Source organism: Mixophyes fleayi, unplaced genomic scaffold, assembly GCF_038048845.1.
Source record: "Mixophyes fleayi isolate aMixFle1 unplaced genomic scaffold, aMixFle1.hap1 Scaffold_357, whole genome shotgun sequence".
NCBI classification, from domain to species: Eukaryota; Metazoa; Chordata; class Amphibia; order Anura; family Limnodynastidae; genus Mixophyes; species Mixophyes fleayi.
Window position 1 is genome coordinate 21,491 of NW_027447564.1, and position 13,510 is coordinate 35,000.

At 36.8% G+C, this 13,510-nt stretch overlaps 6 pseudogenes; all 6 read left to right on the plus strand.

Annotated features, from left to right (window-relative positions):
- The first annotated feature begins 11,266 nt into the window (after nucleotides 1-11,266).
- On the plus strand, nucleotides 11,267-11,384 carry LOC142132179 (5S ribosomal RNA; annotated as a pseudogene).
- An 81-nt stretch (nucleotides 11,385-11,465) lies between these two features.
- Nucleotides 11,466-11,584, plus strand: LOC142132167 (5S ribosomal RNA; annotated as a pseudogene).
- Nucleotides 11,585-11,686: 102 nt separating this feature from the next.
- LOC142132184 (5S ribosomal RNA) lies at nucleotides 11,687-11,805 on the plus strand (annotated as a pseudogene).
- A 944-nt stretch (nucleotides 11,806-12,749) lies between these two features.
- Nucleotides 12,750-12,867, plus strand: LOC142132202 (5S ribosomal RNA; annotated as a pseudogene).
- A 79-nt stretch (nucleotides 12,868-12,946) lies between these two features.
- LOC142132171 (5S ribosomal RNA) lies at nucleotides 12,947-13,064 on the plus strand (annotated as a pseudogene).
- Nucleotides 13,065-13,343: 279 nt separating this feature from the next.
- LOC142132207 (5S ribosomal RNA) lies at nucleotides 13,344-13,461 on the plus strand (annotated as a pseudogene).
- Nucleotides 13,462-13,510: the final 49 nt, after the last annotated feature.

Consider the following 13,510-nt stretch of genomic DNA (forward strand, 5'->3'; position numbering starts at 1 on the left):
TTCCACACCCCCTGATTTGTTACTCTACTTTATTGATTTAATTTGAAAAAACTGTTTTATAAATGAATCCTATAAATTAGAACCATCAATGTACGGTATCCTGAATAATAATGTATTATGAGACCCAGCAAATGCCATATCTGAAATTCACCCCCAAATTCACCCCCAAAGAATAGGGAAATCACGTTATGTTAATATTGGAGGGGAAGAGAGGGAGGGAGGGAGCGAGTGAGGGAGAGAGAACGAACTTACCTGGTCTCCGTTTCCTCAGCTCTTCAGTTCCGCAGTGGAACGCATGTGCGTTCCAATGACAGGAAGTTCGGCATTTGTGCTGAACTTCCTGTCGGTGGAACGCACATGCGTTCCACTGCGGAACTGAAGAGCTGAGGAAGCGGAGACCAGGTAAGTTCACCCGTGTATAAGCCGAGGGGGGCTTTTTCAGCATAAAAAAATGTGCTGAAAAACTCGGCTTATACACGAGTATATACGGTACATCAATCCTTTTACATAATTCTTGTTTCTCATGACATTTCTAACATTGCCCACAATTATCAACTTTCTAAGTCTTTCTGAGCAGGAGAAATCGCAAAACATAGTCATTTCTTCATTGCAGTCCAAAAACAACGCTTTTTTACACTCCAGTCTCCCTTTCTCTTGGAAACAATGACTTACATCAATCCTTTTACATAATTCTTGTTTCTCATGACATTTCTAACATTGTCCACAATTATCAACTTTCTAAGTCTTTCTGAGCAGGAGAAATCGCAAAACATAGTCATTTCTTCATTGCAGTCCAAAAACAACGCTTTTTTACACTCCAGTCTCCCTTTCTCTTGGAAACAATGACTTACATCAATCCTTTTACATAATTCTTGTTTCTCATGACATTTCTAACATTGTCCACAAATATCAACTTTCTAAGTCTTTCTGAGCAGGAGAAATCGCAAAACATAGTCATTTCTTCATTGCAGTCCAAAAACAACGCCTTTTTACACTCCAGTCTCCCTTTCTCTTGGAAACAATGACTTACATCAATCCTTTTACATAATTCTTGTTTCTCATGACATTTCTAACATTGTCCACAATTATCAACTTTCTAAGTCTTTCTGAGCAGGAGAAATCGCAAAACATAGTAATTTCTTCATTGCCGTCCAAAAATAACGCTTTTTTACACTCCTGTCCCCCTTTCTCTTGGAAACAATGACTTACATCAATACTTTTACATAATTCTTGTTTCTCCTGACATTTCTAACATTGCCCACAATTATCAACTTTCTAAGTCTTTTTGAGCAGGAGAAATCGCAGAACATAGTCATTTCTTCATTGCAGTCCAAAAACAACGCTTTTTTACACTCCTGTCTCCATTTCTCTTGGAAACAATGACTTACATCAATCCTTTTACATAATTCTTGTTTCTCCTGACATTTCTAACATTGCCCACAATTATCAACTTTCTAAGTCTTTCTGAGCAGGAGAAACCGCAAAATATAGTCATTTCTTCATTGCCGTCCAAAAACAACGCTTTTTTACACTCCTGTCTCCCTTTCTCCTGGAAACAATGACTTACATCAATCCTTTTACATAATTCTTGTTTCTCATGACATTTCTAACATTGCCCACAATTATCAACTTTCTAAGTCTTTCTGAGCAGGAGAAATCGCAAAACATAGTCATTTCTTCATTGCCGTCCAAAAACAACGCTTTTTTACACTCCTGTCTCCCTTTCTCTTGGAAACAATGACTTACATCAATACTTTTACATAATTCTTGTTTCTCCTGACATTTCTAACATTGCCCACAATTATCAACTTTCTAAGTCTTTTTGAGCAGGAGAAATCGCAGAACATAGTCATTTCTTCATTGCAGTCCAAAAACAACGCTTTTTTACACTCCTGTCTCCATTTCTCTTGGAAACAATGACTTACATCAATCCTTTTACATAATTCTTGTTTCTCCTGACATTTCTAACATTGCCCACAATTATCAACTTTCTAAGTCTTTCTGAGCAGGAGAAACCGCAAAATATAGTAATTTCTTCATTGCCGTCCAAAAACAACGCTTTTTTACACTCCTGTCTCCCTTTCTCCTGGAAACAATGACTTACATCAATCCTTTTACATAATTCTTGTTTCTCATGACATTTCTAACATTGCCCACAATTATCAACTTTCTAAGTCTTTCTGAGCAAGAGAAATCGCAAAACAGTCATTTATTCATTGCCGTCCAAAAACAATGCTTTTTTACACTCCAGTCTCCCTTTCTCTTGGAAACAATGACTTACATCAATCCTTTTACATAATTCTTGTTTCTCATTACATTTCTAACATTGCCCACAATTATCAACTTTCTAAGTCTTTCTGAGCAAGAGAAATTGCAAAACAGTCATTTCTTCATTGCAGTCCAAAAACAACGCTTTTTTACACTCCAGTCTCCCTTTCTCTTGGAAACAATGACTTACATCAATCCTTTTACATAATTCTTGTTTCTCATGACATTTCTAACATTGTCCACAAATATCAACTTTCGAAGTCTTTCTGAGCAGGAGAAATCGCAAAACATAGTCATTTCTTCATTGCAGTCCAAAAACAACGCTTTTTTACACTCCAGTCTCCCTTTCTCTTGGAAACAATGACTTACATCAATCCTTTTACATAATTCTTGTTTCTCATGACATTTCTAACATTGCCCACAAATATCAACTTTCTAAGTCTTTCTGAGCAGGAGAAATCGCAAAATATAGTCATTTCTTCATTGCCGTCCAAAAACAACGCTTTTTTACACTCCTGTCTCCCTTTCTCCTGGAAACAATGACTTACATCAATCCTTTTACATAATTCTTGTTTCTCATGACATTTCTAACATTGCCCACAATTATCAACTTTCTAAGTCTTTCTGAGCAAGAGAAATCGCAAAACAGTCATTTATTCATTGCCGTCCAAAAACAATGCTTTTTTACACTCCAGTCTCCCTTTCTCTTGGAAACAATGACTTACATCAATACTTTTACATAATTCTTGTTTCTCCTGACATTTCTAACATTGCCCACAAATATCAACTTTCTAAGTCTTTCTGAGCAGGAGAAATCGCAAAACATAGTCATTTCTTCATTGCAGTCCAAAAACAACGTTTTTTTACACTCCAGTCTCCCTTTCTCTTGGAAACAATGACTTACATCAATCCTTTTACATAATTCTTGTTTCTCATGACATTTCTAACATTGTCCACAAATATCAACTTTCTAAGTCTTTCTGAGCAGGAGAAATCGCAAAACATAGTCATTTCTTCATTGCAGTCCAAAAACAACGCTTTTTTACACTCCAGTCTCCCTTTCTCTTGGAAACAATGACTTACATCAATCCTTTTACATAATTCTTGTTTCTCTTGACATTTCTAACATTGCCCACAAATATCAACTTTCTAAGTCTTTCTGAGCAGGAGAAATCGCAAATTATAGTCATTTCTTCATTGCCGTCCAAAAACAACGCTTTTTTACACTCCTGTCTCCCTTTCTCCTGGAAACAATGACTTACATCAATCCTTTTACATAATTCTTGTTTCTCATGACATTTCTAACATTGTCCACAATTATCAACTTTCTAAGTCTTTCTGAGCAGGAGAAATCGCAAAACATAGTCATTTCTTCATTGCAGTCCAAAAACAACGCTTTTTTACACTCCAGTCTCCCTTTCTCTTGGAAACAATGACTTACATCAATCCTTTTACATAATTCTTGTTTCTCTTGACATTTCTAACATTGCCCACAAATATCAACTTTCTAAGTCTTTCTGAGCAGGAGAAATCGCAAAACATAGTCATTTCTTCATTGCAGTCCAAAAACAACGCTTTTTTACACTCCAGTCTCCCTTTCTCTTGGAAACAATGACTTACATCAATCCTTTTACATAATTCTTGTTTCTCATGACATTTCTAACATTGTCCACAAATATCAACTTTCTAAGTCTTTCTGAGCAGGAGAAATCGCAAAACATAGTCATTTCTTCATTGCAGTCCAAAAACAACGCTTTTTTACACTCCTGTCTCCCTTTCTCTTGGAAACAATGACTTACATCAATCCTTTTACATAATTCTTGTTTCTCCTGACATTTCTAACATTGCCCACAATTATCAACTTTCTAAGTCTTTCTGAGCAGGAGAAACCGCAAAATATAGTCATTTCTTCATTGCCGTCCAAAAACAACGCTTTTTTACACTTCTGTCTCCCTTTCTCCTGGAAACAATGACTTACATCAATCCTTTTACATAATTCTTGTTTCTCATGACATTTCTAACATTACCCACAATTATCAACTTTCTAAGTCTTTCTGAGCAGGAGAAATCGCAAAATATAGTCATTTCTTCATTGCAGTCTAAAAACAACGCTTTTTTACACTCCAGTCTCCCTTTCTCTTGGAAACAATGACTTACATCAATCCTTTTACATAATTCTTGTTTCTCATGACACTTCTAACATTGTCCACAATTATCAACTTTCTAAGTCTTTCTGAGCAGGAGAAATCGCAAAACATAGTCATTTCTTCATTGCAGTCCAAAAACAACGCTTTTTTACACTCCAGTCTCCCTTTCTCTTGGAAACAATGACTTACATCAATCCTTTTACATAATTCTTGTTTCTCATGACATTTCTAACATTGCCCACAATTATCAACTTTCTAAGTCTTTCTGAGCAGGAGAAACCGCAAAATATAGACATTTCTTCATTGCCGTCCAAAAACAACGCTTTTTTACACTCCTGTCTCCCTTTCTCCTGGAAACAATGACTTACATCAATCCTTTTACATAATTCTTGTTTCTCCTGACATTTCTAACATTGCCCACAATTATCAACTTTCTAAGTCTTTCTGAGCAGGAGAAATCGCAAAACAGTCATTTATTCATTGCCGTCCAAAAAAATGCTTTTTTACACTCCAGTCTCCCTTTCTCTTGGAAACAATGACTTACATCAATCCTTTTACATAATTCTTGTTTCTCCTGACATTTCTAACATTGCCCACAATTATCAACTTCCTAAGTCTTTTTGAGCAGGAGAAATCGCAGAACATAGTCATTTCTTCATTGCCGTCCAAAAACAATGCTTTTTTACACTCCAGTCTCCCTTTCTCTTGGAAACAATGACTTACATCAATCCTTTTACATAATTCTTGTTTCTCCTGACATTTCTAACATTGCCCACAAATATCAACTTTCTAAGTCTTTCTGAGCAGGAGAAATCGCAAAACATAGTCATTTCTTCACTGCCGTCCAAAAACAACGCTTTTTTACACTCCTGTCTCCCTTTCTCTTGGAAACAATGACTTACATCAATACTTTTACATAATTCTTGTTTCTCCTGACATTTCTAACATTGTCCACAATTATCAACTTTCTAAGTCTTTCTGAGCAGGAGAAATCGCAAGACATAGTCATTTCTTCATTGCAGTCCAAAAACAACGCTTTTTTACACTCCAGTCTCCCTTTCTCTTGGAAACAATGACTTACATCAATCCTTTTACATAATTCTTGTTTCTCCTGACATTTCTAACATTGCCCACAATTATCAACTTTCTAAGTCTTTCTGAGCAGGAGAAACCGCAAAATATAGTCATTTCTTCATTGCCGTCCAAAAACAACGCTTTTTTACACTCCTGTCTCCCTTTCTCCTGGAAACAATGACTTACATCAATCCTTTTACATAATTCTTGTTTCTCATGATATTTCTAACATTGCCCACAATTATCAACTTTCTAAGTCTTTCTGAGCAGGAGAAATCGCAAAACATAGTCATTTCTTCATTGCCGTCCAAAAACAACACTTTTTTACACTCCTGTCTCCCTTTCTCTTGGAAACAATGACTTACATCAATACTTTTACATAATTCTTGTTTCTCCTGACATTTCTAACATTGCCCACAATTATCAACTTTCTAAGTCTTTCTGAGCAAGAGAAATCGCAAAACAGTCATTTATTCATTGCCGTCCAAAAACAATGCTTTTTTACACTCCATTCTCCCTTTCTCTTGGAAACAATGACTTACATCAATCCTTTTACATAATTCTTGTTTCTCCTGCCATTTCTAACATTGCCCACAATTATCAACTTCCTAAGTCTTTTTGAGCAGGAGAAATCGCAGAACATAGTCATTTCTTCATTGCAGTCCAAAAACAACGCTTTTTTACACTCCTGTCTCCCTTTCTCTTGGAAACAATGACTTACATCAATACTTTTACATAATTCTTGTTTCTCCTGACATTTCTAACATTGTCCACAATTATCAACTTTCTAAGTCTTTCTGAGCAGGAGAAATCGCAAGACATAGTCATTTCTTCATTGCAGTCCAAAAACAACGCTTTTTTACACTCCAGTCTCCCTTTCTCTTGGAAACAATGACTTACATCAATCCTTTTACATAATTCTTGTTTCTCCTGACATTTCTAACATTGCCCACAATTATCAACTTTCTAAGTCTTTCTGAGCAGGAGAAACCGCAAAATATAGTCATTTCTTCATTGCCGTCCAAAAACAATGCTTTTTTACACTCCTGTCTCCCTTTCTCCTGGAAACAATGACTTACATCAATCCTTTTACATAATTCTTGTTTCTCATGATATTTCTAACATTGCCCACAATTATCAACTTTCTAAGTCTTTCTGAGCAGGAGAAATCGCAAAACATAGTCATTTCTTCATTGCCGTCCAAAAACAACACTTTTTTACACTCCTGTCTCCCTTTCTCTTGGAAACAATGACTTACATCAATACTTTTACATAATTCTTGTTTCTCCTGACATTTCTAACATTGCCCACAATTATCAACTTTCTAAGTCTTTCTGAGCAAGAGAAATCGCAAAACAGTCATTTATTCATTGCCGTCCAAAAACAATGCTTTTTTACACTCCATTCTCCCTTTCTCTTGGAAACAATGACTTACATCAATCCTTTTACATAATTCTTGTTTCTCCTGCCATTTCTAACATTGCCCACAATTATCAACTTCCTAAGTCTTTTTGAGCAGGAGAAATCGCAGAACATAGTCATTTCTTCATTGCAGTCCAAAAACAACGCTTTTTTACACTCCTGTCTCCATTTCTCTTGGAAACAATGACTTACATCAATCCTTTTACATAATTCTTGTTTCTCCTGACATTTCTAACATTGCCCACAAATATCAACTTTCTAAGTCTTTCTGAGCAGGAGAAATCGCAAAACATAGTCATTTCTTCATTGCCGTCCAAAAACAACGCTTTTTTACACTCCAGTCTCCCTTTCTCTTGGAAACAATGACTTACATCAATCCTTTTACATAATTCTTGTTTCTCTTGACATTTCTAACATTGCCCACAAATATCAACTTTCTAAGTCTTTCTGAGCAGGAGAAATCGCAAATTATAGTCATTTCTTCATTGCCGTCCAAAAACAACGCTTTTTTACACTCCTGTCTCCCTTTCTCCTGGAAACAATGACTTACATCAATCCTTTTACATAATTCTTGTTTCTCCTGACATTTCTAACATTGCCCACAATTATCAACTTCCTAAGTCTTTTTGAGCAGGAGAAATCGCAGAACATAGTCATTTCTTCATTGCCGTCCAAAAACAATGCTTTTTTACACTCCAGTCTCCCTTTCTCTTGGAAACAATGACTTACATCAATCCTTTTACATAATTCTTGTTTCTCCTGACATTTCTAACATTGCCCACAAATATCAACTTTCTAAGTCTTTCTGAGCAGGAGAAATCGCAAAACATAGTCATTTCTTCACTGCCGTCCAAAAACAACGCTTTTTTACACTCCTGTCTCCCTTTCTCTTGGAAACAATGACTTACATCAATACTTTTACATAATTCTTGTTTCTCCTGACATTTCTAACATTGTCCACAATTATCAACTTCTAAGTCTTTCTGAGCAGGAGAAATCGCAAGACATAGTCATTTCTTCATTGCAGTCCAAAAACAACGCTTTTTTACACTCCAGTCTCCCTTTCTCTTGGAAACAATGACTTACATCAATCCTTTTACATAATTCTTGTTTCTCCTGACATTTCTAACATTGCCCACAATTATCAACTTTCTAAGTCTTTCTGAGCAGGAGAAACCGCAAAATATAGTCATTTCTTCATTGCCGTCCAAAAACAACGCTTTTTTACACTCCTGTCTCCCTTTCTCCTGGAAACAATGACTTACATCAATCCTTTTACATAATTCTTGTTTCTCATGATATTTCTAACATTGCCCACAATTATCAACTTTCTAAGTCTTTCTGAGCAGGAGAAATCGCAAAACATAGTCATTTCTTCATTGCCGTCCAAAAACAACACTTTTTTACACTCCTGTCTCCCTTTCTCTTGGAAACAATGACTTACATCAATACTTTTACATAATTCTTGTTTCTCCTGACATTTCTAACATTGCCCACAATTATCAACTTTCTAAGTCTTTCTGAGCAAGAGAAATCGCAAAACAGTCATTTATTCATTGCCGTCCAAAAACAATGCTTTTTTACACTCCATTCTCCCTTTCTCTTGGAAACAATGACTTACATCAATCCTTTTACATAATTCTTGTTTCTCCTGCCATTTCTAACATTGCCCACAATTATCAACTTCCTAAGTCTTTTTGAGCAGGAGAAATCGCAGAACATAGTCATTTCTTCATTGCAGTCCAAAAACAACGCTTTTTTACACTCCTGTCTCCCTTTCTCTTGGAAACAATGACTTACATCAATACTTTTACATAATTCTTGTTTCTCCTGACATTTCTAACATTGTCCACAATTATCAACTTTCTAAGTCTTTCTGAGCAGGAGAAATCGCAAGACATAGTCATTTCTTCATTGCAGTCCAAAAACAACGCTTTTTTACACTCCAGTCTCCCTTTCTCTTGGAAACAATGACTTACATCAATCCTTTTACATAATTCTTGTTTCTCCTGACATTTCTAACATTGCCCACAATTATCAACTTTCTAAGTCTTTCTGAGCAGGAGAAACCGCAAAATATAGTCATTTCTTCATTGCCGTCCAAAAACAATGCTTTTTTACACTCCTGTCTCCCTTTCTCCTGGAAACAATGACTTACATCAAACCTTTTACATAATTCTTGTTTCTCATGATATTTCTAACATTGCCCACAATTATCAACTTTCTAAGTCTTTCTGAGCAGGAGAAATCGCAAAACATAGTCATTTCTTCATTGCCGTCCAAAAACAACACTTTTTTACACTCCTGTCTCCCTTTCTCTTGGAAACAATGACTTACATCAATACTTTTACATAATTCTTGTTTCTCCTGACATTTCTAACATTGCCCACAATTATCAACTTTCTAAGTCTTTCTGAGCAAGAGAAATCGCAAAACAGTCATTTATTCATTGCCGTCCAAAAACAATGCTTTTTTACACTCCATTCTCCCTTTCTCTTGGAAACAATGACTTACATCAATCCTTTTACATAATTCTTGTTTCTCCTGCCATTTCTAACATTGCCCACAATTATCAACTTCCTAAGTCTTTTTGAGCAGGAGAAATCGCAGAACATAGTCATTTCTTCATTGCAGTCCAAAAACAACGCTTTTTTACACTCCTGTCTCCATTTCTCTTGGAAACAATGACTTACATCAATCCTTTTACATAATTCTTGTTTCTCCTGACATTTCTAACATTGCCCACAAATATCAACTTTCTAAGTCTTTCTGAGCAGGAGAAATCGCAAAACATAGTCATTTCTTCATTGCCGTCCAAAAACAACGCTTTTTTACACTCCAGTCTCCCTTTCTCTTGGAAACAATGACTTACATCAATCCTTTTACATAATTCTTGTTTCTCTTGACATTTCTAACATTGCCCACAAATATCAACTTTCTAAGTCTTTCTGAGCAGGAGAAATCGCAAATTATAGTCATTTCTTCATTGCCGTCCAAAAACAACGCTTTTTTACACTCCTGTCTCCCTTTCTCCTGGAAACAATGACTTACATCAATCCTTTTACATAATTCTTGTTTCTCATGACATTTCTAACATTGCCCACAATTATCAACTTTCTAAGTCTTTCTGAGCAAGAGAAATCGCAAAACAGTCATTTATTCATTGCCGTCCAAAAACAATGCTTTTTTACCCTCCAGTCTCCCTTTCTCTTGGAAACAATGACTAACATCAATACTTTTACATAATTCTTGTTTCTCCTGACATTTCTAACATTGCCCACAAATATCAACTTTCTAAGTCTTTCTGAGCAGGAGAAATCGCAAAACATAGTCATTTCTTCATTGCAGTCCAAAAACAACGCTTTTTTACACTCCAGTCTCCCTTTCTCTTGGAAACAATGACTTACATCAATCCTTTTACATAATTCTTGTTTCTCATGACATTTCTAACATTGTCCACAAATATCAACTTTCTAAGTCTTTCTGAGCAGGAGAAATCGCAAAACATAGTCATTTCTTCATTGCCGTCCAAAAACAACGCTTTTTTACACTCCTGTCTCCCTTTCTCCTGGAAACAATGACTTACATCAATACTTCTACATAATTCTTGTTTCTCATTACATTTCTAACATTGCCCACAATTATCAACTTTCTAAGTCTTTCTGAGCAAGAGAAATTGCAAAACAGTCATTTCTTCATTGCAGTCCAAAAACAACGCTTTTTTACACTCCAGTCTCCCTTTCTCTTGGAAACAATGACTTACATCAATCCTTTTACATAATTCTTGTTTCTCATGACATTTCTAACATTGCCCACAAATATCAACTTTCTAAGTCTTTCTGAGCAGGAGAAATCGCAAAATATAGTCATTTCTTAATTGCCGTCCAAAAACAACGCTTTTTTACACTCCTGTCTCCCTTTCTCCTGGAAACAATGACTTACATCAATCCTTTTACATAATTCTTGTTTCTCATGACATTTCTAACATTGCCCACAATTATCAACTTTCTAAGTCTTTCTGAGCAAGAGAAATCGCAAAACATAGTCATTTCTTCATTGCCGTCCAAAAACAACGCTTTTTTACACTCCTGTCTCCCTTTCTCTTGGAAACAATGACTTACATCAATCCTTTTACATAATTCTTGTTTCTCATGCCGTCCAAAAACAACGCTTTTTTACACTCCTGTCTCCCTTTCTCTTGGAAACAATGACTTACATCAATCCTTATGGTAGACCACCTGGGAATACCAGGTGCTGTAGGTTTTTTTTTTTTCGTTTTCTTTTCTCTCTTGTTCCTGCATGCTTCAATGCTGGTTTTGAGATGTATAAGAGATGTAGGTCAGGAGGCAAGCAATACCTACAGTAAAACACCCTGAACATGCCCAATCTCATCTGATCTTGGAAGCTAACCAGGGCCGGGCCTGGTCAGTACTTGGATGGGAGAGCACCTGGGAATACCAGGTGCTGTAGGTTTTTTTTTTTCATTTTTTTTTCTCTCTTGTTTCTTGCTTCCTTCTATGCTGGTGTTGAGATGTAGGTCAGTGGGCAAGCAATACCTACAGCTACACCACACTGAACAAGCCCAATCTCATCTGATCTTGAAAGCTAAGCAGAGCTGGGCTTGGTTAGTACTTGCATGGGAGACCACCTGGGAATACCAAGTGCTGTTGGTTTTCGGTTTTTTTCGTGTTTTATTCTCTCTTGTTCCTGCTTTCTTTAATGCTGGTGTTGAGATGTATAAGAGATGTATGTCAGTAGGACAGGAGACAAGCAGTATCTACAGCCATACCACCCTGAGCAAGTCCAAACTTGTCTGATCTTGGAAGCTAAGCAGAGCCAGGCCTGGTTAGTACTTGGATGGGAGACCACCTGGGAATACCAGGTGCTGTAGGCTTTTTTTTCTCTCTTCTTCCTGCTTCCTTCAATGCTGGTGTTGCCCACAATTATCAACTTTCTAAGTCTTTCTGAGCAAGAGAAATCGCAAAACATTGTCATTTCTTCATTGCCGTCCAAAAACAACGCTTTTTTACACTCCTGTCTCCCTTTCTCTTGGAAACAATGACTTACATCAATCCTTTTACATAATTCTTGTTTCTCATGACATTTCTAACATTACCCACAATTATCAACTTTCTAAGTCTTTCTGAGCAAGAGAAGTCGCAAAACATAGTCATTTCTTCATTGCCGTCCAAAAACAACGCTTTTTTACACTCCTGTCTCCCTTTCTCCTGGAAACAATGACTTACATCAATCCTTTTACATAATTCTTGTTTCTCATGACATTTCTAACATTGCCCACAATTATCAACTTTCTAAGTCTTTCTGAGCAAGAGAAATCGCAAAACATAGTCATTTCTTCATTGCCGTCCAAAAACAACGCTTTTTTACACTCCTGTCTCCCTTTCTCTTGGAAACAATGACTTACATCAATCCTTTTACATAATTCTTGTTTCTCCTGACATTTCTAACATTGCCCACAATTATCAACTTTCTAAGTCTTTCTGAGCAAGAGAAATCGCAAAACATAGTCATTTCTTCATTGCCGTCCAAAAACAACGCTTTTTTACACTCCTGTCTCCCTTTCTCTTGGAAACAATGACTTACATCAATCCTTTTACATAATTCTTGTTTCTCATGCCGTCCAAAAACAACGCTTTTTTACACTCCTGTCTCCCTTTCTCTTGGAAACAATGACTTACATAAATCCTTATGGGAGACCACCTGGGAATACCAGGTGCTGTAGGTTTTTTTTTTTTCGTTTTCTTTTCTCTCTTGTTCCTGCGTGCTTCAATGCTGGTTTTGAGATGTATAAGAGATGTAGGTCAGGAGGCAAGCAATACCTACAGTAAAACACCCTGAACATGCCCAATCTCATCTGATCTTGGAAGCTAACCAGGGCCGGGCCTGGTCAGTACTTCGATGGGAGAGCACCTAGGAATACCAGGTCATGTAGGTTTTTTTTTTCTCTCTTGTTCCTGCTACCTTCAATGCTGGTGTTGAGATGTATAAGAGATGTAGGTCAGTAAAGAAGCAATAGCTACAGTCAACCACCCTGAACATGCCCAAACTCGTCTGATCTTGGAAGCTAAGCAGGGCTGGGCCTGGTTAGTACTTGAATGGGAGACCACCTGAGAATACTAGGTGCTGTAGGTTTTTTTTTTTTCGTTTTTTTTTCTCTCTTGTTCCTGCTTCCTTCAATGCTGGTGTTGAGATATATAAGAGATGTAGGTCAGTAGGCGAACAATACCTACAGTAAACCACCCTGAACATGCCCAATCTCATCTGATCTTTGAAGCTAAGCAGGGCGGGGCCTGGTTAGTACTTGGATGGGGGAATACCAGGTGCTATAGGTTTTTTTTTTTTCTTTTGTTCCTGCTTCCTTCATTTCTGGTTTTGAGATGTATAAGAGATGTAGGTCAGGAGGCAAGCAATACCTACAGTAAAACACCCTGAACATGCCCAATCTCATTTGATCTTGGAAGCTAACCAGGGCCGGGCCTGGTCAGTACTTCGATGGGAGAGCACCTAGGAATACCAGGTCATGTAGGTTTTTTTTTTCTCTCTTGTTCCTGCTACCTTCAATGCTGGTGTTGAGATGT